Here is a 23230-nt window from a genome sequence, read left to right as displayed (position 1 = left end):
TTTGAGTGATGGTTTTTGGTAAGTTAATGTGAAAAAAATGGTAGAAGGACTTGTAATACTGATCTAGTTACAGGAGAGCCTTGTTCAAAATTAGTATGACACTAATGGACATTAATGATGTTACCTGGTGAACTCCTCCAAGCAATGGTTAAAGAATTGCCTATTGACTTCGGAGGAACCAAGATTTGGCTCATCATATAGCAACAAGTTTCATCATTTTGTATTAATATAATTTTTAGAAATGTAATACACACTTATTACTGCTGACACTGTTCAGCCTAATGTATTGAAACAGATTTTAAAATGCCATGAATCTAATATTGTGCTCCTGAAGATATTAGTATGTACTGACAGTACATACTGTCGTCGGTGTTTTCCAAATGATATTTTAAGAGCCACATCATCTTGCAAGAAAATTCCACCCTTTTCTGACTCAATTCAGATAAGTATGCAAAGGTAAGGATAAGTCAGACAGGGAATACTCTTCTTATAGGAATGTGGTTTTATATGAGCAATTTGCTACCTCTGTGTTCCTAATTTGGGATTCAGTTTGTCACTGATTTTAGAGTCAGCTCTACAAGTCATTCACATCCTGAAAGGGTTCCTTGGGAATGGAAATACAGCTTAGCTTTGAGTAAAGCAAGGATATCAGCTTCTACTAGGCTTCGATATAAAGGCATATAGAACATCTGAAGAAGTGGGAGCTGTAGCTCTAGGGTGCTCAGGATCTTGGTAGGTGTAAAACCAGACAACTACAGAAAAGAAAAGCAAAAGAAATGGAAACCATTGCCCCTTAAGTGCTGAAAATGCCTCTCTCTCCTATCCTGAATTAAATTTCCTCACTGTGCATGGCCACTGGCCTAAAATATTTCATTCTGTGTTTTAAAATAAGAGTATTTCCCGCTCTGATATTTGCTTCCATTTCAGTTAGCAAGTAGCAGGAGGCAAAGACCAAATAATCCTTCAGATAAGCTATCAACAATTTAATTTTCTGGCACAATTTGTTTATTCAGTTGACAGCCTGGGCCAGTTAAAGACTTATCCTCTGCCAATTGGTGTGAAGGCACAACCTTCAGGTTTGTCTGACACAGACATATGGTTTCTGGCAGACTAGAGCAAAACTTTTATGATTCTTTATATATTATATAACGAATTTGACAAAAATACTTATGAAATGAAAAGCTCTGAAAGTCACTTACCATATCAGCCTTTGGGTACTGTATAATGGTTTTCCATTATGGACTGAAATTAAGCAGTTATAAAGAAGCAGTAATTTCATAGCTAGCCATCCAGAAACTTGGTCATGTTAAAACAGCATTTTAGAAAATTACAGGTAATATTATTCCTGAATGCAAATTAATGTCACTTCTGTTAGCCTCTTGGGACAGGAAAGCTCAAAGAATTTTGCCGGAGTCAATAGTCACAGAGAGCAATCATGATCAGCCTGAATCTCAGAAATGAAGCTGTGAAATGAAATAAACGTACATGTAATTCAATACAAGAACATACGCACTGATAAATAAGAAATGAATGGTTGTTGGGACATTCCGTTATGACTATTCACCCTATGGTTTCCTGAGGAATGGGAAGACGAAACGTAGGTTTTATACAGTACGTGAAACATATCCCAAGAGCACTGAAGCCTCAAGTGACTTCTGAAAGTCATGCCCCAGAAATGAATCCACATTAAATAATGCAATGTCCACATACTCCTTTTTATTTTATCCATTTATCCATGAAGGCTTAACTTTAATACACTTGCTGATTTTAATGGAATTTGATTGGATCCACTTTTGCACTTGAAGTGACTGAGGCCTAAGAGCGAGCCAGTGACTTGGAAAGAGTTGCACAATTAGGCAGTGAGGATGCAGGTTTTACATCCTCTCCTCAAAACAATGATACTCGTAGCAATAACGCTCTTTCTACAGAAAAACTCTAACCATCCAGCCAATAAAGATAAATCAACATCAACAACAATAAAACCAAATTACTAGCATTTTTAGAATAAACTTCTAATGTCTGTGATGTGAAGAGCTTTACTCCAGAAAGGACAATGTTAAACATGCCTCTGAGCCTTCAGGCCTGCCATCAGATGGACATAGAAGGTAAGCAGTTATTGTAATGGTGAACACTGGCACAAAATCATAAGACCTTCCCTTTGATGATTAATTCACTGTATCAACCTTTTATCAGCCATCTATCAGCAAAGTATTTTGCATGAACTGACTTTCAAGTACATACTTACAACACAGTGAAGTCAAGCTGAAGATGTGTGTGTGCTCTATTTTTCAAACAACAAAAAAAAAACTTTTTTAAAAGAAATATCTTGAATGTAATTTATGGATTTTAGATCCAAGTATAAAAGTATTTAGTGAATTTCTCTGCCTTTCTAAAATATTTTTAAGGGCCTTAATTATGTAGCAATTAAGCAGCACACTGAAAACAGAATAAAAGTGTTGGCAAAACTCCTGAAATAGTGTTACTATCTATGAATATAAACATGATCTCAGTTTAATATGTAATGGTAATTTGATTTTACTTATGAGTTGCTATATTTTGAAAACAATCACTTTGAAATACTGCTATTTTTAACCCTTTTCAGAGACTTTTTCATTTGGATTTAGCAGTTTATAAAGACATAGAGCTTATACAGTGTATTACCTGCCTGGGGAATACACTTGTTTTCAGCTTTTATTTCTACCACTCTTATACCATTCCACATTTTCAAAGCAGTTCATGTCTTAATGGTTCATCCCTACAACCCACAGATTCACTTCTTGCAAAAGCATTTCAATTAGCAATTTTAACTAACTATTTAGTATTTTCCTGTCCACTACTGTATTGATTTTCTGAAGCAACTATTCAGTTTTCTGGCTCACCAGTCAAGTTAGAAACCACGGCCATATTTTGATACAGAGCATTTCTGATAAAGCAATATAAACCTTAAAATACTGACAAACATTTTGAGCCTTGCTGGTTGCCAGCTGTGTACAATATGTGTTAAGGAGTCCTGTGTCCACTCACAGCCACAGTGCTCAGCTGTAGAGGGAAGGGAAAATTAAGGTGGATTTTAGGTGAGGTTTTCTGACTGCAGGGGACAAGAAGAAAAATTAATTCAGAATATTTCTGTCTCTTTCCTCTTTCCTTTGAACAAATTTGATGCCCTTTTAGATTGTTTTGAAAAATAAAATATTCACTTTTCTAATGAACTGAAGAGACTTGTCTTCATGGGTAAAACTGCAGAAGGTGAGAAAATGTAAAAGATTTTTCTCTTTTGCAATGACACGTAGAAATGCAGTGCTTAGCTTTGTCAGTGCACCTTTTAGAGACAGTTTGGGAAATCTATAGTACACAGTGGAATATCTTTTATAATAAATGCCTCTTCATCAGACAGTACTTTTTTTTTCAGATTTCATTGCAGTAATTAATGAGATCATTACAAAAAGATAGAAACAGATGAGGAAAACAGATACTAAGTATAAATGAGAGGCTGACAATGAATGAAGCAAAAAAAGACTGACCAGCAATGAAAGCACTGTTCGAGATAGGAGGTAATATAAAAGGATAAGCAAAATTTAGACTGACATACACATTACAAATTAGATTAAGAAATATAAATAAAAGACTTGTCAGCCATACAGAGAAAAGGGGGAGGGGGGAAGAGGAAGCAAAAAGCTTGGGACCTGTGGAGCAAAGCTATGGAGAGACGAAAATCAATATAATAAAGAAAGACTGCCTAGCAGGAATGACAAAATAAAAATAGAGATTTCTGCATCCAAGATGGAAGGAAAACTCAGAGGTTAAGACATTCAAGTGGAGGGGGATCATCCCTATGAGAGTTCTGAAAAGGCTGACAAATGAAACCATAGCTCACCTAATGTGGATTTGTGTATCCAAAAAACTGGCATCAGTGATGGAGAGCTATCACATAAAAATCCCTACAGTTACAGGGGAAAGTTAAATGATAGAGTTAGAGGCTTGTTATGCTTACCTCCATGGTGCAGAAATGCAATAAGACAGATTCCTGAGGAAAGAGTAACTAAAAAAATGGCAGAAAACCAAAATGAGGTAAAATACTATGCAGATTTACCAAAAAGGTCAGGTAACACTAACCTGACATTTTCACTTGATAAAATAACAGCCTTTCTAGACAAGGGGAAGGAAGCTTGTCAGTCTATTTGGATTACAGCAAAGTATTTGGTACAGCATCACATAGGAAATTATCAGTTTCACAGGAGAAAATGTAGCTTTAGTTCAAGAACTGTAATGTCCGAAGGAACATACTGAGAGAAAAAATAACAGACTATGTTCTCAGTATCAACGTATTTTAATACAGCTGAGTTTCTTGATGGTTTGTCTTGGTTTGATATTAATTTAACATTTTCATTAGTGATTAGGGAGTGTGCTAATGCAGTTTGCTAGTGATACAAAATTGGGAGACATAAAAGGATCTGAACACCATTCAGTAAGCTGAGGGCATTAAGAAATGAATTAGAATAATGGCAATAAGTGAATAAAAGGGGTCTGATGAAATGCTAATACTAAGCAGGAGGATATACTTTTAGAGATAAATAAAAAGACATATTACTATAAACTGGCCAGCAATGGTCACCTGAAGCCCTTGACTATCCCACATCCCCCAACTCTATTCAGTTCTTCCCTATCTGAATTATTCCTAACAGACAATTATTTTAAGACTTTTTTTAATGATCTCCTACAGTCAAGATCTCACATTGTCCCTGGATAATACATTATGGAGCGTACTTTTTCCCTACTGCCAAATTTCCATTTAGTATGTGTTCCATTGTTCCATCATTCAAGTCCTAAGGAAAATATTGGGTAGTATCCAACACAGGCAGACCCTCTGAAGCCTTCCCCAGCTATATCTATGTGCAAGAAAGATGGATTTAGGATGGGAATGATGCAGAGAGAGGCTATTCAGATAAAAAGTACATGGAGAGTCTATCACATGGACAAGCAAGTGGAAAAAGAGAGATTTACACTCAAGTATAATTTAGGTATAACAACAGAAGGGAATAAACCAGCTATGCATGTAAGTAAGGTTGAAAAAAAGAAAACTTCTACCCATGAGAGCTGCTTTCTGCAAATAAGAGCATCAGAGACCAAAAAAAATCCTGTTTCTAAGATGTAGCTCAATGGCTTGTTAATGAAGTTATTATATGAAGGGGTTATCTGAGATAACTGGAGCAAGAATCAGTCGCACAAGGGGACACTTACAGACCTCTACTCCTGGAAGGAGGGTTGCTGACAACTCAGAAAAGACCATTCTAGGTCCTGACCCCAGTCCAGCCAGATGTAGCAGGGTAAACCTGTGACAAGAATATACCTAAAAGGATACACAAGGCACAAAGAGCTTTGACTGCGAGGTTCTAGCAGGTCTCTACATCACATGTGCAAATCACGGATTTGAAAGACTTAAAAGTGGCTCAGTTTAAGTCCATCTTCTCTTACATGGCAAAGCCTTTGCATCACTAGTTTTTAAGTTCTTCTCCAAAGGCTTGGTGAACTAGAGCATCTCAAAGCAAAAGGCACCAGAATTTTTTTAACATGAGCAGAACAGTACAGTTTTCTTAGCTTTGCTCTTGCACACAGCTGGAAGACTTCCCCTGAATTTTTTCAAGTAGATTCCAGCTTGAGGCAGACAACAGTGCATTGAAGATTGTAGCTTAAGGGGTGTGAGCTTAACAGATGTGTATGCAGCTGAAAAGAGTCCTTTATACCCCTTGTGTTGTCAGCTGGAGGGACGCGCTGGGCAACAACAGTAACCAACAGGTGTCACTACCATCTTGCCTGTGATGCCAAAAATACGGTCCCTAGGCCAAAATACTTGCAGTATTAACAGATGGTGAAAAAAATGAAATGGCTACAAGTAACATGTTTGTGAGGACACGCGGCGGTTACCAGATACTATTGAGTGTATTGCATTTGGAGTAAATAAACAGGAGTCTGATCAGGTATTCAGTTCCTTCGTAATTAGTAAGCCATCAGGTATCAAACCAGGCACATCATTGTAGATGAGCCTGTCCTGATCACACTTGACCCCACAGGAATTTTAGGCTCTAAATGCAAGACATGGTGTATGGTGGTTAAAGATTTTGCTACTGTTTCTTTGGGAAGGTAAGATTGCAATGAAGAGGCCTAGTGCTGATGTGGAGCCATGCAGGCTGGGAATCTGACCCACAAGCATTCATTTTGGGGGGGATGTTGCCAATTCATCCCAGGGCAAGTTTTAGGTTAAGCATTCTTTTCTTGTGATCGTGGAGGAAAAAAAGAGTTGCTCAGTTATTCACAGTGGTAACACAATGCTCTTGCCACAGTTCTCATCAATTTGGCTGTAGCTTTCTAGATTCACTCAGTGGTATTAGCTTGGTCTCCATCTTACCAGGGTCAGAGTGTATCAACTTCAGATACATGCTTCATGCTCAGCCTGTCACGTAGGAGCTGAGAGGAGCACAAAAATAAAATAAGAGCTTTACCTATGACTTTCAAAGGAGAATGCTGTCAGCTAATGACATTTTCTCAGTAGTGTTAAGAGGCTAAGAGAGCTCCGCATCTTTATGAGACAAGTGCATAATTTGTTGGCTAGCCCTTCTATTGGAGTCATGCTTTAGATTTATTGAAGCTTTAAAGTGATTAAGTTATATTTTTGAGATATAGAGAAACTTATGGGTAATCATAGCCTGAATAAGGTCAAACTGTAAATTCAGACTTTGAATTTTTATTTCTGCTCATTGAGTTTCAGTACAGACTTTTCTGTAGTCTAATCTGCATATGTTAAACAGTGTAATTATAAAGCAATCCTTTATCCAGCGAGTTCAAATGCAAATATTGTCTCTTTCCTGAGTGCAGGGATTGGTTTGTGCAAGTGAATTGCAGTTTAACTGAAGCTACTACGCTCTTCCTGTTTTACTTAAATTAATGTAATTATTATCTGGCTAATTAGCTTGCAAAATGACTTGTTCTGTGATTCATTAACTGGGAAATTTCTTTCTGGATATAGAAGAATATGTGAACATCCATCTATCTGCAGCACAAAATACTGATTAGGAACAGATCATGTCATCCAAGGAGACAGTAATGATTTCTTTTAAAAGCATCTTTTATAAGAAAACTTTTGAGTCAGTAGAAATGAATCTATTGTAAGGACTGTGAATTACTTGTCACCCTTGGAAAAGGCAGCTACTTTTATAGTAGGAACAGTAGACAGATACAAGGCAGCCTTCACAGTTAGTATTTGGTGCTGTCCCCTTTCCATAAACCTGTGTTTCTATTTCTAGCACTGCCCCTGTTTTACAATCTCTAATGGTGTTACATATTCAAGCAAGGAAGGCATGTGGGAAGAATATTTTCACAGTTACCAAACACATTCCCAAGCACTGATATACAGTCAATCCCCAGCATGAAATTATAAAAATGAGTCAATAAATTTTAAATCATCTTGTGCAGAAGAGATAGCAAGAAGAAAGTCCAGAGTATCCTCACTGTAGCAAAGCAGCATGTTTGCAGTGGCTGTTTTATAAGGGCTGTAGCTAATTGAGGAGATAGATACACACACATACACACAGTTACGTTTACTTTCCAAAGGTTCTTTTGCCATTCCTATTATGCTTTGCTATAAATTAAGTATTTGCTATTGCAAAGTCTCAGTATAAATGAGCATGGAGGCAAACCTGATATATTCTCAACAACGAACTGTGCAGAGCTAAAGAAAACCTTACATTTTTCACTGCCTGTAAACAAAATCATTTTCATGTTAGAGCACTTTTTATTTCTCTGTAATCAAGAGTGCTGATTTTATAACCTTACAGACTCCTGTGCACAGAACAACTCCCATCAATTCTGAGTTCAATACTAATCCTGGCATGAATATCCAGGAAATAGATTGGATTTCCAACAGGAATGCTAAAGTCCCAAAACACCACTAAATGATGCAAAGCTTTCTGGACTCTTAAGTCATTTTCTCCATTTGCACTCAGGTCCTCTAAACCTTGCTAAAGTTTCCCAAGAAGTTGTCCAAAGGCATTATCTACAGACAATTGTTCAAAGAAGAGTTGGATGTGGAAGGAGATGACAACATTTCAGATTAAAAAGAAAAGACATTCACAAGCTGACACATGGGCAAAGTATGAATAAAAAGAAAATTCTGAGAAGATAATCCTATGAATTCTTCTATCACTGAAATCACCACTTAGGAAACTGGCAGAACAGGTTGTTTCTATTCTGTAGGCAACACTATCAAAGGCAGAAGCTGGGCACTATGATGAATAGACTGAAGCCTAGCCTATGGCTCAATGTCTGAGGACTGTGGTCTTCTCAACATGAGGCAAACTAACTTTTTTTTTTGGCTGGGCAGAACTAGCTTGAAAAGATATTGTTGGTAGGTCAACAAGGAATCATTAAATTAATCAATATTTTTTTAAGATGGTCCTTGAGCAAGTGCCAGTGATTATTCCTTATTCTTGCAATATCTGGAATTTACAGCCATTCGTAAATCAAGCAGAAGTCCCCACTATTAGTAGAAATGATCAAAAGCCTTCTTTTGCCAAGTCTTGACTCAAAGGGTTGCTTGATTATTCAGCTCAGGCCCAGCCTGTTCATGATTATTTACTGTTTTACCATTAACCAGTTTATCTTCTTCAAGGCAAATATCTCTGTGTAGCTGTGATGTACCTAAGTAAGCAGAGCAACAATTACGAATGGGGTCTCCAAGAGCTGCATACAGAATATTGAGCAACAAGCTATGTTTGAACACACGCTGGCTGAATTAAATGCAATAGTCTGGAGAAGAGATAGAGACTTGCAACTATAATTAAACTGGAAGGTCACAGCCTTCCTTTGAAAGCATTTTGTTAACATTAGTAAAGTTTTCAATATCTTCATATGCCTGGTTTAGCAGATCACACAGCAGTGATTCTGCTGGATTAGATGCCCAGGGATCGTACATTTTAAGGACAGTTTTGTGGTTAAGGCATGGGACTACAATTCAAAAACCCTGACATTTCTCCAGACTCCTGCTACAGACTCACCTTGAGACTGTTGTAAATGATCTGGTCTCAAGCCCTGAGATTTTCCCCAATGGAATGATAGTTCTCTGCTTAACAGATGTATTGTGCATCTTGTCTTTAATAATACTGTCAAATCCAAATATCCAAAAATCATGGCCTATTTCCACCTCTCCCACCCACCAAGTGATGAGATTAGAAAAAATATTATTGGTTGAGGGTCTTTTCCTTTGCCGTTATGTTTTGAATGCAGAATGTTCATATTTTCCAGGTCTTCTCTGGAACCTGGAGAATTAGGTTATATTTTTCAATGGCAGCTTTCTCCTGCATTCCTGTGGATCTGAAAAAAATACAGCAAGCCTTCTCACAAACTCATGTATCCCCAAAACATCCACAGCAATGAATAACTTTCTATTCCCAAATAGTTCAACTCTTAGCAAGCTGTGTTGGTACTAGCAATGGTCATGACTTTGGTGAACATACAAATAAAAAGTTGGGATGACAATGTACTGCTAGTAATTCATAACCTGATAATCTTCCAATTCCCTGTAATGGGCTTTGGCTCAGGTGCTTGGAGTGACTTGTGCAGTATTTGTTCCTTCAAGTATACCTAATGTGGGAAAAAGTATAGAGAGTGCTGGGAAAGCAGTTGGTCACCACGTTTCTCTCTTTCTCAAAGTTCCTTCTTAGTCATTGACAGCCTTAAAGCAGAAAGGGTCTCCCTTAGAAGCACAGGCAGATTATGGCTCTGAAGCTTCCACTTTTCCATCCAGAGCACATCTACAAAATCTGATTTTCCTCATGAAAACTCAGTGTATTACTGGATGGAAAAACTGATCCTTTCATTAGGAAACACTTCAGAAGTGTGCTAGCCACAGATTCCAGGTAAATCTCCAAGTTAACATTCTTATTTGATGATAGACTGCACCTTATTAAAAGAAACGTAATAACGCTCATTTGAGCATATTACCAATAGCACTAAGCACTGTGATCTGTTACCAAGCACCAACAATATTTAGCTTAGAGTCACTGACAGACCAATCCTGCACATATGGAAATCTCCCACAGCTTCAAAATCAACATGCTGGCTTATGGCGTAAGACAGCTTCATACAGGGAGAAAAAAAAAATTGCAGAGAAAATGCAGTTGGAGTCTCCCTAAGATGTCAATGCAGACATCGAGGCTGCTACCATGAACAAGTAGACTCTATCAGACATAATTGTCCACTGCCAAGAATGTGCATCTATCTTTCCAAACAGTCCCCAGCGATTTCAGGAGCTTGTTCCTTGACATTCATTTTAGCTGATTCCTGCCTCTGGAGCCTTTCTGGAAAGTAGGCATATTTAACATATTCCTAAATCTTATACTATGTGGGTTTTGCTAAGAATATGTTCAAGATTCTTGGAGGGAAAAAAAAAAAATAGGAAAAATGCATTTCCATTCCTGGGTTTCCTTTTTGCTTTTTGCTTTTTATGGTGTTTGAAAACAAAAGGTTTCATTCCCAGACCAGAGCAAAGACTCAGACCTGTTTAAACCAGCTAATTTATCCAGTTTACAGGGTTTTTTTACTGCTTTAATTTTGTCCTGCAGGTGCTCAGTTCACTATTCCATGATCATTTGCATTTGTATGAGCAGAATATTTTGGAGTCTTTTCTTTTACATCTTGTGATCTTTCTTGCAGGCTTCTGGTGTTCTTTCATCTCCTGTCACTCTCTTATCCAAAGTGTTAATCTCAGCTGTAACTGTCTCAAACCTTTCGTCCAGAAAGATTATTGAAATCTGTAATTTATCACTTCCCTATTGTAACTGCAAGAGCAGTTCTAAGCAGAACAATCCTTATCTCATTGATAGCTACTTTGTCACCTTGTGGCTTAAAAGCATTCAAAAATGGTATTTGGTACATTAGCTGCAGATGGCATCAAGGGGATTCTGAAGAAATAAATTTTCTGGTTTCTTTATTGTTATTCCTTGACATTAAAATGCCCAAACAACTTTGCAGTCATTGCACTACATTTTTTAAATAAGGAGACATCTTCTGTATCAGGTTTCATATCTTCCTGGGCAGGTTTTTATGGGCTTGGAGCTGATCCAAAATCCAGCTTCTCTGATGAACAGCAAGTCTTGCCCTATTAAGCTTCAGTATTAACAACACTCCCCGTTCATGACCATTGTTTCTCCTATATGTGGCTGTGGGACAGTTAGACTTCTTGCTAATACCATCAGAGTTTGTGGCTTCTTGGTAGCTATTTTACTGCAGTCCATGTCTAATCACAGTATACCCCAAAAGCTTAGTGGTGTGTTGTAGCAGACTGCAAATTAGCTTGCTTTTCCATTAAAATACTCTTGGTTTATTCTTTCCCATGTGTTTATAAAATTGACTGGCTGAACACTCGGGCACTTGTGTGTTTTGTTTGTCTAAATGATTGATATTTAAATGGCTTAATTGCATTCATTCCACCTTTTTATGGTTGAGCAAATGTTTATTGCATTTTTTTTTTTTAAATGCAAAGGGAGCAAATTCATTTGGAACTCAGGAAAGAATTTTATTAATATGTACAAAGGTGGTTTGAATTTCAGAACGGATCTTATGTCTTGAATATGAACTGTGGCAGCATAAGGTTATAAGATCTTCATAGCCCTGTGAAAGTACCAAACAGCCTAGCTGATTTTGCTGGAGAAGTCTGTAGCTAGTATTGAGGCTATGAGGATAAATCCTGTGCAGATGATGAAGAAATGTAGGAAAGAAGGATTATATTTTTTTAAGGAATAACCAGAAAGAGGAAGGGAGGGGTAGAGAAGGAAGGACTTAATGCTGCTCTTCAGAAAGTCATTAACAGTCTTCCTTATAAGCAATGGTAAAACCAAAACAGTTTTCATCAGTAGCTCACCAAGATGCAGGCATTTAAATATCTTCTTTCTTCACGACTGTGAAAAGGAATTGGAGGGACTTTGATTTACTTGATAACTGTAAGCAGAAAAGCACTGATCAAGCTATTCCATACAAATATTACTCCTTATGAATTTAATCTTCATATTTGTTAGTGAACTACAGTGAAGTGATCCTAACCTTCTGCAGACATCCATGATTTGTAAGGAATGGCTGAAAAATCTGACAAGTAATATTTCTGTTCTGGATGGCTGTCCTGGTTTCAGCTGGGATAGAATTAACTGTCTTCCTAGTAGCTGGTACAGTGCTATGTTTTGAGTTCAGTATGTGAAGAATGCTGATAACACTGATGTTTTCAGTTGTTGCTCAGTAGTGTTTAGACTATAGTCAAGGATTTTTCAGCTTCTCATGCCCAGCCAGGGCACCTGACCCAAACTGGCCAACAATGTATTCCACACCATGTGACGTCCCATCTAGTTTAGGAACTGGGAAGGGGGGGGGCGGTGATTTCGCCGCTCAGGGACTGGCTGGGTGTCGGTCGGCGGGTGGTGAGCAATTGCCCTGCACATCATTTGTACATTTCAATCCTTTTATTACTACTGCTGTCATTTTGTTAGTGTTATCATTATCATTATTAGTTTCTTCTTTTCTGTTCTATTAAACTGTTCTTATCTCAACCCAGGAGTTTTACTTCTTTTCCTGATTTTCTCCCCCATCCCACTGGGTGGGGGGGAGTGAGTGAGCGGCTGCATGGTGCTTAGTTACTGGCTGGGGTTAAACCACGACAATGGCAAATAGGCCTTGCCCAGTCCTTACTTGATATTTATGATATATAGTTACTTATGTCATAAGGTGTTTTTCTAGTATTTTTATTCTGATTTTTCCTAAGTGAATACTTAGAGCACTATTAACAGGACAATCATAGCTAATAATCTCATTTTCAGTTCAGCCTCATAATTCCTCACAATGAAAGACCTAGAAAATGTCATTTATACTCAATTCCATATGTTCCTTGCAAAACTTCCAAAATGTTTGTTCTTATATAGAAAAAAACAGCTCTAGATTAGATTTGGATTTAGACTTGAAACATCAGTATGTAGAGAGTCAGTAAACACCATTTTCAGATTAAAAACTGTATCTGGATTACACACCTATGGAATACTCTTTCCTCCTATGATTATGGATGCTAAGTAGGTTTTAATGAGGAAAAATTAAATCATTTCTAAAATAGCCTTCTTTTGTCTCTTCTGTGACAGCAAGAATACAGACAATAAAAAGAAATAAATCCAGGGAACAGTTTACAGCTGCTGAAGATTTGTCTAACTTTACTTAAAAGAATAACTGTATTCTGGGAAGAATAATAGGATTGAAGTTCTTCTATTGCAATTAATATTTCACAAAGGTCTGTTCTTCCTCTAAGCCATGCGATCAATTAGTTGATGTGGTGACTGAACAAGCACCTAGTTACTGCTATTATGTCAAGGTGAGCACATATTGTGTTTCCATTCTTTCTTTTTCAGTGTAGTATCTTTAATAGTTTCTTTTCAACATGACTTATTAATTACTGTCAACTGTACAAATAAAAGTGGAAGAGACTAGTATTGACTTTATTTGGTGCTTAAAACATCTCAGAATCAGTAGTATAACATGGAAGAGGAAAGTCATTTCTTTCAGCTTAGCTTACAGACATTGACTGCCTAAATTGAATGTCACAGCAAATCATACAGGGAAGGGAAAAAATTAAGGTGAAAGCCAAAACTTCAATAGCAATAATGATGGAGACAAACTCTGCATACAACTGGGCAAACTGATTTCAGGAAAGCTGAACAAGAGTTTACAGGTAAAGCAATTTCTTTGCACTTTACAAACAGTTATAAGCATGCCTTGTAAGCTAAGTCAGCACCATCCTTGACAGCTTAGACCAAAAATATGAAGAAACAATGAATTCTTGTACTACCTTGCCTATACACAGCTAGGATACCTGATACACATCATGCAGGGGTACCCACCTGATCTTAGTGTGTGCATGGTTTCACCAGATGCACTGAAACTGGGCTTGCACACTTAGTTTTCCCTCCAAGACAAATATAGAAGTTTAATGTTATGTACTCCACCATAATCCACAAAGGACTTGTCATTGCGTGAACCAAAACCACAAAGTTGTTTTGATAAATGTCCTTGCTCTTCATTTCACAGATAATTGCAATTTAATGTAGCCAGAATTTCGTATCTACTCTGTGGAATTTAGATCCTGAAAAGTACTACTATAATCCTCTCACCTGAAGGAAATTGCATAGATTGTCTACTATATGGAGAACCTACTTTTCTCAAAGCCATTTATGATGTCTCTGCCACCATCTTTTCTGTTTGCTGCTTTTGTCTGGTATCTCTGGCCTCTATCTCCCTATTTTGCTTGGTTTATACACATTTACAATCCATCTTGATGTTTTAGTAGCCATTCCAGCTGTATTTGTCTTGATTTCAGATGAATAGTCTGTTTTTCTATTTACTTTTTAAATTTTTTTTCTTAGTTGCTGGCTGGGGTTAAACCACGACAGTCCCCTATGTGAATCAAATGGAGCAGTTTTATTTCAGCTGTTAGATTAGTCCCAAACAGCCTAAAATACCTATTTCCAGACTATTATTCTTAACTTAAAATCTAGTATACAATATAATGTTTAGGAATAGCAATAGCACAGGGGCTAAAAAGGGGTGTCGATGCTAAGCAGTCAGAACTAATATGTAGGGCTGTTAAAACTGAGACAATTTTTTTGCAGCAGGTGTGTCTGTAGTCCAAGTCAGTATTTGACTTCTTCCAAGTACCTGGACTCAGAGTGTCTTCTCCAAGACTGAAGGCTCCTGGATTGTCACTTCACCAAAGGAAGTGGTGCCACAGGAGAGGTGAAGTGGACTGAGTCTTGCTCACCTTACAAGCAGCCACCTTCTATCTGTGGAGGTAAACCTCAGCAATGCCAACAGCAGTGCCCCAAAAGACTTGCACTATGGTGTGACCAGAGTGCCTTGCTGTGCATTGTCTAATCCTGGAAAGTCTGTGTAAATTCCAATTCAAAAGATACAGGTGAAATTCTTCTAATTAGAGAGTGACCTGCACTAAAATGTGAATCACTTTTAGATGATATTTGCTCGTCAGTGAATTAAAGGGAAGAAATAATTATATTCTGAAAGGGAGGGAATTTTGACAAACAATAACATTATATCAGATTATAACAAGCAACAGAATGTTGCCATCAGTGAGTCAGACAGAGCGACTGAGGCAGAAACATTCATGACAGTACCTTCTAGTTCAGGTGCGAGCTGCTGCTGCACTGTCACTAGCTACTTCTGGTGTTCCACCAGCTGGACCGGTCCTTGGGCAGCATGGTAGGTAGCTCCCTGTCAGAGTCCCTGGGGACAGGCAGATTTCCTGAGAAAAACCACAGGAGTGAGGATCAGGCACGCACAGGTACATCAGTGCCTAACAAGACAGAGAAGTCAGGATAGTCAGCTCCTGCTGAAGTCAGCCTAGATCCACCTTGCAGCATCCCAAATGCCTTTGTAAATCTAGTATGAATCAACATTGCTCCATTCCCAGTTTGCACCAGAGACAAAAGCTGTTACTCTCCAGCTCACTTTGTAAGCAATAGATAAAAGCAAGATTTGACAGGAATTTAGCTAGGAGTGTGTTTATGGATTTCAGAAAAGAAGTCTGCAAAAAGTTCTTCAGCAGTTTGTGCCTATACTTAACTTACTATTTAATTAAAGATCCCATAAATACTGGGTTTTTTTCTTTACCTGAAGCAGGATAACTCCCACACTGAATGGGTAAAAGCTAATGGACTGAGTTCATTGTTTTTTGTTTCCCTTTTTTAAATTGAATGCAGATTTCAGCTAAGTGACAAATTGACTGAATGCATCATTGTTTTGCAGTCAGGTCTGGTTTGTCTGGCATACTTACCTCTCAGCTGCTTCCAGTAGCTCAAACAAAATGTAAATATTTAGCAGCCCTGTTGCACAAACAGAAACCCTTCACTTGCTTTGTCATGCATCATGTACCCAGCTGTTTCCAAGTGGTTAAAAAAGAATTAAGCAGAAGCAAGTGGACTGGTACAAGCACTGCAGTAGCTTTAGTTGATTTTGCAGCTCTCTTTATTTTGAATATTGGATTAGGAGTTTGATCTAAGCACTGACATATGAACAGAGAAGTCGGGCTCATATTCCCAAATCCCCTCCTTTATATCATCTGCATATTGTCCAAGAGCAATCAGGGAAATGTATACAGTGCACTACCTCACTTTACATTAGAACAGTTACTTGGGCTTCCACTTCAGACTGGAAGTAATGCAGACCCATCAGCATATATACCCTGAGATAATCAGCCACATTATGAGACAAGGTTCATTAGCCAAAGTGCAACTACCTTACAGAGCTGCTATTATTCCTCAGAGTCATAAACTAATATTTCCAAAGCTAATGTGGAACAGAAGGGGTGACAGCCCAAAGACCTGTTCAGCTGGCATGCAACCTCTGTATTGTTCTCTGCAGAACTATTGGCGTAAGGATTGTAGAGCTGAGGTTACAGATTTTGTATACTTAAAGATGTTTAAAATCTGATTGGATAAAGCGAGGAGCAACCTGCTGTATCTTTGATGGTAGCCCAGTCTTGAGCCAGAGGTTGTTCTTTCAAACATGTCTCCCAACTTAATTTTTTTTATGATACTGTGATTCCTGCTACTTATCCCCACTGCTTTACCACATCAATTCCCAAACCCTTCACATAAGCAAAATGCAGTTGGGGCCTGTGCTCTACATCAGATCAGATATGTGATCGAACTCAAAAAGCCCTCCAAGGATGTAGACCATCCCTACAAAACAGCTGTGTTAGTATATACTATATGATGAGCCAGGAGGCGGAAGAGGGATGGAGGAGCAGGACATAGGAACACCGTAAGTCTGGAAAGTCTTAAAGCTGATATTGCTGCCAGAGACAACATATTGTCAAACCACAGCTGATGTTCTCCAAGGAGCTCTCTTCATGGCTTTAACTCAATCTCAGTAAAGTATGGTAAATGGAAAAGTCCCACCTTATTTTCTTTTCTTTGAAAAATGCTTTTCAGAAAGGAGTACCAATGGTGCTCAAGGCTTTTGTTCAAACTCTGAAACTAAGGTTTTAATGTGGACCAAAGGAGGCAGCCAAATACAAACTTAGATTGCCAATTACAGGGGAACAGACCATCCTTTTCCTACACAGTGAAGTCCTCATTCATGACTGAGGCTATGAAGTGTCACAGCAACAGCAAGAACAGATAACAATAAAACTGTGATAACAACGGTAATAGTTTTTATCATCCTTGATGTTCATTTGCAAAGACTTGCAGAACCAAATTCACCAAAGCCAGACTGACTCCCTTAAGAACTGCTCTTGTCCCTTTCCCAGTGGCATTTAGTGTTCTTATTCCAGGACTCTGAACAAGAATGGGGGGCTGTGCTCCACCAAACCCCCTGTAGAACGAAGGGGCATAAGCACAGCATGGCTTCTCTCCTGCTCTTGAGTAAGGAAAAATGGCATGTTTCCAGGCATTCATCGCTACTGTAAGTGAGGGGAGGAGGCATGAAGGGGAACATATCCTCAAAGAACAGTAGGGGAAGGTTTCCAATGGCACAAATGGAAATTGGGCAGCCTCCTCCAATTTCTTTTAAATGAAAGGCAAGCACATAGTTGCCTCTTGTAATACCCTGAACATGGAAAACACTCTTTAGAACAGAGATGCTGCTGAATACGACTGCGTGCACATGGGCTCTCTCAGGGGGCAGAGTGGAGGGTGGAGAAGTGGAGACAAGGGCCAAGAAATGTGGTTTTTAATAATGGACCCAGTCATACTTTGGTACCAATGTTCTAAAACAGACAGGGTACTTCAGATCAAAGCCATCTTTTTGTTTCCAAATGAGTATTTATTCATTTAAGCCTTAAGGGTTTTTTTGCTCCAGTGGAGCTACAAAAGCATTGTTTGAAGATTATGGATGCAAAACCTTTTTCAAAGGCTCTAAATCCTAATGTTTGGAGCTGAGCAGTCTGAAATACATTTGGAGAAATATATACACAGTCTGAGTATGTTTGTAAAGGAGCAGTGATTGCAGAAAATACCCTCTGTGCTCCATATATGCTGCATTGCTGCACCAAATCCTGCCCACTCAAAGAGAGAGGCTTTTGATTTCTCTTTCTCTGTCCTCTGCTCTAGATTAGAGCAAGGAGGGTCTGGACTGAAGTGTGCAGGATGACAGAGGTGCGTTCACCCCTGGTGGCATTCTGTCAGCTCAATTAAGTTATCCCTTGTCACTTACCTGTGTTGCTTTGATGGGACTGTTGATGCTTGCAAGATGAATGGTTTCTTAGTATATGGAATTATGACTACCATTCCCGGACACAACACTCTTTAGCTTTCAGTATCCTGAGAGTCCTTTTAATATGTACAGCCTGCACACAGGCCTTTGAAACATCTGCGGGAGGCAGGATTGGGCCTTGAGTCATTAACAAGGTAGAAGAAGGGAGGTCGGACATAGCTTTAGCCATTTCCATTGACCAGGTGGAAAGATGCAGCATCTTGGATGAGAGCAGACAACAGATCTGAAGGAAGTCAGATGGGAGACAACAGCAGTGATATCTACAGGCAATCCTTTACATATCAAAATTTACAGACCCTACAACCCCTTGCTGTCCCAGGAGCTCATTCTAAGGACCCAGATTCCTCTTCCACCCCTGAACCTGCATCTCCCAGCCCTCCCAGTCAACTGCACCACCACCCAAACCATAGGCACAAAAGCAGCAGGAACTGGGGGTGTGACATAACTGAGAAAGCTGGACATGACCTAGGGCTTGTGGGTAGTGAAGAAGCTCAGAGCCAAGAAGGTCTTCAATGGGTTGAAAAGATGAAGGTTGTGGAGTGGTACAAACTTCAAAGGAATTGGAGCTAGGCCTGAAGAGCAGGATAACTAAGGGCATAAATGTAGGATGTTTGGGCAGACAAGCCAACATGGCAATAGGGGATGGAGAAAGCAGCAGCATAAGTACCTCTTGCATGGATGGGATGAGGAGCTCAAGGAGAGAAAGAGATGAGGGCGTACAAACTGGGAGCAGGAGGTGTGGTTCTCTGAACAGTACTGAAGGAACTTGCCAGAAGTGGAACTGGGAGGATCAGGGACCTGTGGTCCTTGTGTGATACTGATCAGGGGACAGGGCGCTGGAGTTGGTGTTGCCACCAAATCTCTTATGAGGCCTCTGCCAGGTATGTGACTCCTGATGTCCCTCGAAGATTTAAATGTAGACAATTTGCTCTGTTGGCATACCCTCATATGCTGAGTAAACACATTTTGGGCACAGATACTGATAAAACAATGTAGTGAATTTTGGCACAAAAAAATCAAAACTTAAAAATGACAAACAGAAATTCAGTAATTCAGTCATTTCTGGAAAACAAGAAATATTTTTCTTGAATTTTTGTGCTGAAAATAAATTGAGATTGGATTTTCCTATTGAAAATATATATTTCAATTCTCAGGTTTGTTATTTTAATTTCCAACCAGGGTTTAGTAATGACAAAGCCTACATGAAGGCTGATATTTGCTACTGGTTTTAGGAGTTGGCATTCTAGCTGATAGAGAAACTGGTTGAGAAACAAAAATTGCTTTGGTAATTAATATTTTAATTCTTCTGGTAACAAATACATTTGGTAACAGATGATTGATGAACTATAATACAATACACTGTCATATAATATTTAAATCTATTACATTTTAAAATTATTGCTTCTTATGTAGTGTCTAAAATGTCATTTCCTTGTGGATCATTCTAGTTTTGAAGAATCATGATTTCAGATAGAAAACTTTGCACTGAAAGGAGCTGATCTGCTTTGATTTTAACAGGCTTCCCACATCAGAAAGGGTAATCCACACAGCAGCTGAGGTAAAGGGAATGTATTTTTTGGGCATCTTTCACGGTAGAAGTATAGACATTCAAGAGAAGTGGAGCTGAAGCTACTTTACACCTGCCCACACTTACAGCTTGCGAATATTCCAGTTCTATTCCTGATATGCCTTTTCTTGGGAGTTAACAGGAAAACAGTAGAAATTTTTATTTTTTTTTAACAGACTTTGAAATGAAAGTTAAGGTGATACATTCCAGTTATTACACAATCTCTTTTGCAGTATCTTTCACCACATTTCCAGTCAAAGGTACTGTAAGCTTATTGCATTTCAGATTTCTAAGAGAAGTTTAGACAGGGTACAAGTGTGTTCACTGTAACCACTGTACAAATGTTTCTACCATTTTTCCCCAGAGCAGTATCTTTTTGAGGTTCTTTAGCTTTGTTTGAAGAATATCCTATGTAAAGAGAGCTCTCACTTAAATCTACCTGTTTTACCATTTACTCTGCAATAACATCAGACTGCACATTATCACAATAAAGAAAATATTTTTCTCTTAAATCTTAACTCAGAACTTGTCTAGATAGAAAGAAATAACTTTTTTCTGCAAATTTAGGGAGATTTGAACAATTAATTATCACAGCTGAGCTATTTTCAGTGTGGTGGGAAAGCAATGAATATTGTCATCTTGAAACAGTCTTTGTTTCTTTAACCAAATCCCAAATAAAGTCTTTTATGAGGAGAAGTTGAAGAAATAACAAGAGCAACTGCCTTTCTTTTATCACAGGGTCTTGTTTCATCAGGTCAAATCCCAGCTAAGGTTTTTTTTTCTCTGTGTAAAATCAGAGATACTCATTTAAATGCTTACATGTCTTACCTAGATCCTAAGCCTCACGGAGACTTCCCTGGTGATTCAGAAGCTAAGTTTGATTCTGTAATGAACTGCACCAAAGGTTTTTGGCTAATTATGTCAACCCCTGCAGGAAAAATACAAATTAACAAGAGTCCTAACTTCAAAGGTAAAATGTACATAGTTTCTCTATTCTCTGCACACAAATAGGAGTATGATAGTCTTCATCCAATGAGGAACTAATTCCTTTCAAACAAGATCGAGGCAGATAGCTGCAAATTATCATCTAATGCCCGCATAAGACCTGACAGAGGAGATGTTCATAGAGACAGAAGTTTGGGGGAGTTGTATGATACCTACCTAAGAAAGTAGGCAGTAGACTAAATTTCAGTCTTGGTAAGTCATCAAAATTGGGCTATAAGCAAAAGATAAAGGCAAAGGTAATATCTATCCTTCAGGGGAGCATAGCAGTTCTGATCATTCAAAGTACCTGACCTGATAAAATTGTATCCAGAAATACAGTCCCTACAAAAGATTCAGATTTTGCAGGACATGATCGGAGGTCCTGAGGGGAAATAAAAAAGCTTTTGTTACATTTTTATATGAATTACTATTGTTATTTTAACATTACAGTCTCAGAACTACAGGGCAATGACAAAATTACATCAAATTTCAAAAATTAGTGACATTTCACAGATTTACAGTGGGCCCCATGAGACACTGGAAATGTACCAACTGCAGTAGATAAATTTACTACTACATTTATACTTCTTCCCTTTCTAAGTTTAGCTAATACTGCAGGAAAGGTGTCAGTTCTGTTTAATGTCTTGACTGGAAGCCATCCTCTGCCACAATCTTGCACTCTACAATCTCCAACCAGAAGGCAAAAATGAACACTACAGTTTATGCAGGTGTATGGAGCCGTGATCTAAGAGAAATGCTTAGCAGGACTTGATAAAAGGACAACTTTGAAAAACTAATTGTATGGTAAGCACTTACCTGAACACACTGCCAGTGGAATTCTAGCTAATCATCATAAAGACAGTGCTTGGGGTTTTATAAGTCCACTGTTATTTTTTTAATGAAAAAGGTGGTGGTTCTGGCCCTCTTCTACATTTCTTCATCATTCCATTTAGATTTGGATTCCATTTAGATTATGCAATATATGGAAGTTGGCAGTTAAAACAATTAATTAGTCACCCCAGAGATCTAATGCACGTTTTAGGAATATGCAGCAATACTCTACATACTCAACAAGTTCCTGTTCTGGCAGAAATTTTCCAAGAGGGACTGAATTAACAGCCAGTAACACACAACTCTGTTCTTTGCTTAATGCATTATAAAGGCTACATCTTCCTCCTTCCTATGGGTAAATCCAAAACAATTAAAATGAATAGACTTCTGTGTCTATTATCTATTCAATACAGCCCATGGAATTTTTATATTGACTTTCATCCCTGAAAATCTTTGTTGTCACTATTTAATTACTGTCTGCCCAGCTCTTCACTGAATACTCCGTTAAGTAATAATGACTTGGGAAAACCTATGCAGCTTGTATTGCCAAAGGCCAAAGACTATCCGAAAAGAAGAATGGAGAATAACTGTAGCTAGTAATACATAATGGCACAATAATTATCAGAATGGGTGCAGAAGAAAAAAAAAATTAAAATAGAAATATGTTGTTATATACCAAGTTCCAACAGCAGAGAGCAATCGGACTCCTACCAAATGCAAATTAAAATAGAGACAAACATTACTAGCTTCATCCAGCTAGATTTAAGAGACATACTCCTTGTCATGCGCAGAAATACACAGAGCTAGAACAATCCCACTGGAGAAGAGCCTGGAGGAAAGTTACTGCATCTGCTTGTTACAGATTCCGTTTGACCTATTCTTTCAACGGCTTTGAATTTCCTGCCCTGCTCCTGGGTAATTATCCATTCATTGAAACAGAGTAAGAAACTCATTATATTATCTGGTAATTTATATTATGAATAGTAATTTGCATAATAGACCCCTAAAACACTGAATGGCCATCTAATGGAAATTGTACAGATCAAAATAAATCTCTAAAATTATGTAGGGTTATGTAGATTTTTGCATAATAATAGGTTTAGCATATGTATACACCGCAATCGCAGAGATGACTGCAGCACAGCATAGCAATGGGCTTCTGTGGTATTCCAGCCAGCACAGGTTACCTTACCTCACACCTGTGACTGTATTGTAGGTCCCCTGAAGTAGCGTCTTTCCAGACTTTTCCCTCAAGGAAGCTTTACCTCAAGTTAGGTAGTTATCGACAGAAAATTAGGTTTCAGATAACTAAAAAGCTCCATGAAAAACACCTACTTTTAAAATAACTTTTCTTCCCCCTCAAAACATTTCAGATTAGACTTGTTGCCATGCTGAGTGACGGGCGTTGCAGCTAGATGTATGTTATGTTCATTCTGTACTGTCACTTAGATTGCATACTTCTGCCAGAGGCATTACACCCTCCATTTTAGTGAAGAGAGACAGTACATCGTGGCACTCACTTGATCACTGAGATGAAAT

This window comes from Buteo buteo, chromosome 12 (genome assembly GCF_964188355.1).
Source record: "Buteo buteo chromosome 12, bButBut1.hap1.1, whole genome shotgun sequence".
Classification (NCBI taxonomy): Eukaryota; Metazoa; Chordata; class Aves; order Accipitriformes; family Accipitridae; genus Buteo; species Buteo buteo.
Note: the sequence above shows the minus strand (reverse complement) of the source record.